Source organism: Acipenser ruthenus, unplaced genomic scaffold (genome assembly GCF_902713425.1).
Source record: "Acipenser ruthenus unplaced genomic scaffold, fAciRut3.2 maternal haplotype, whole genome shotgun sequence".
Classification (NCBI taxonomy): Eukaryota; Metazoa; Chordata; class Actinopteri; order Acipenseriformes; family Acipenseridae; genus Acipenser; species Acipenser ruthenus.
The window spans coordinates 25,001-27,500 of NW_026708423.1; positions in this window are offsets into that span (position 1 = coordinate 25,001).

Below are 2,500 nucleotides of genomic sequence, written 5' to 3' on the forward strand. Positions count from 1 at the left end.
ATCCCCGAATCCGGAGCGGCGGGTGTGCGGCCTGGTGCGCATCCCTCAATTTGTCAATGGAGAATGTCAGAGGGAAGATTAACCATCTTCTTTGCACTCTTTCTAGAGCAGCAATATCCTTTTTGTAACAAGGTGACCAGAACTGAACACAGTATTCTAGGTGAGGTCTTACTAATGCATTGTAAAGTTTTAACATTACTTCCCTTGATTTAAAATCAACACACCTCACAATATATCCGAGCATCTTGTTGGCCTTTTTTATTGCTTCCTCACATTGTCTCGATGAAGACATTTCTGAGTCAACATAAACTCCTAGGTCTTTTTCATAGATCCCTTCTTCAATTTCAGTATCTCCCATATGATATTTATAATGCCCATTTGTATTGCCTGTGTGCAATACGTTACACTTTTCTCTATTAAAATGTAATTTGCCACGTGTCTGCCAAGTTCTGAATGCTGTCTAGATCATTTTGAATGACCTTTGCTGCTACAACAGTGTTTGCCGCCACTCCTATTTTTGTGTCGTCTGCAAATTTAACAAGCTTGCTTACTATACCAGAATCTAAATCATGAATGTAGATTAGGAATAGCAGAGGACCTAATAGTGATCCCTGAGGTACACCCCTGGCTACCTCACTACATTTTGAGGTTTCTCCTCTATTTAGTACTTTCTGTTTTCTACATGTTAACCACTCCCTAATCCATGTGCATGCATTTCCTTGAATCCCTACTGCATTCAGTTTGAGAATTAATGTTGAAAGGGAGGGAAGATCTTCTCCACAGAAGATTCTCCCAGCCTTTCAACTTTTTTCAAAAACAATACAATTAAAAAAGGCATCAGTGTTTAATTTCCAGACGATTTTAAACTCGCAGCACATTTGAAATGACCATTGGAACAGTATTTCTTAAAAAAATGTGTATATATTAAATATTTTTAAATAAACTATTTTATATATTTCTTTTCTCAAACAGTTTCCCAGTTTTTAATCATTTGAAACTGGTACTGTCTTCAACATGACTGTTCCTAATGAATTAGCCATTCTCCTTGCATTATGCTGTTGGACTTTTGAATGACAAATGTTCGTTTTGAAAAGTAAATGTTGAAAAACAGGGAAGATCTTCTCCACAGATTAATTACAAATACAAAACAGAAAATAATTGATTGCATAAGTATTCACCCCCTTGAGTCAATATTTGGTAGAGGCACCTTTGGCAGCAATTACAGCCATGAGTCTATTTGGATAAGTCTCTACCAGCTTTGCACATCTGGACACTGCTATTTTTGCCCATTCTTCTTTGCAAAATTGCTCAAGCTCCGTCAAGTTGGATGGGGACCTTTGGTGAACAGCAATTTTCAACTCTTTCCACATATTCTCAATTGGATTGAGGTCCGGGCTTTGACTGGGCCACTCCAGGACATTGACCTTTTTGTTTTTAAGCCACTCCAGTGTGCCTTTGGCTGTATGTTTGGGGTCATTGTCCTGCTGGAAGATGAATCTTCTCCAAGTCCCAGGTCTCTTGCAGACTTCAGCAGGTTTTCCTTCAGGATTTCTCTGTACTTTGCCGCATCCATTTTGCCCTCTATCTTCACGAGCTTTCCAGGCCCTGACGCAGAGAAGCATCCCCATAGCATGATGCTGCCACCACCATGCTTCACGGTAGGGATGGTGTTCTCAGGATGATGTACGGTGTTAGGCTTGCGCCAAACATAGCGCTTAGCGTTGTGGCCAAAAAGCTCTATTCTGGTCTCATCAGGCCATAGAATCTTCTTCCACTTGGTCTCAGAGTCTCCCACATGCCTTCTGGGAAACTCTAGCCGAGATTTGATGCGAGTTCTTTTCAACAATGGCTTTCTTTTTGCCACTCTCCCATAAAGGCCAGTTTTGTGAAGCACCCGGGCTATTGTTGCCATATGCACAGTGTCTCCCAGCTCAGCCGTGGAACACTGTAACTCCTTTAGAGTTGCCATAGGCCTCTTGGTGGCCTCCCTGACTAGTGCCCTATACGCCCGGATACTCCGTTTTTGAGGACGGCCTGTTCTAGACAGATTCACAGTTGTGCCATATTCTCTCCATTTCTTAATAATGGACTTTACTGTGCTCTGAGAGGATATTCAATGCCTTGGAAATGTTCTTATATCCTACCCCTGATTGGTGCTTTTGAAGAACCTTATTCCGGATTTGCTTTGAATGTTCCTTCACCTTCATGATGTAGTTTTTGTTAGGAAATGTACTAACCAACTGTGGGACCTCCCAGAGACAGGTGTATTTAACCTGAAATCATGTGAAACACCTTAATTGCACACAGGTGGACTCCATTCAACTAATTATGTGACTTCTAAAGACAATTGGTTGCACCAGAGCTTATTTAGGTGTGTCATAGCAAAGGGGGTGAATACTTATGCAATCAATTATTTTCTGTTTTATATTTGTAATTAATTTAGAACAAGTTGTAGATTTTATTTTTCACTTTGACATTATGGACTTTTCTTGTGTTGATC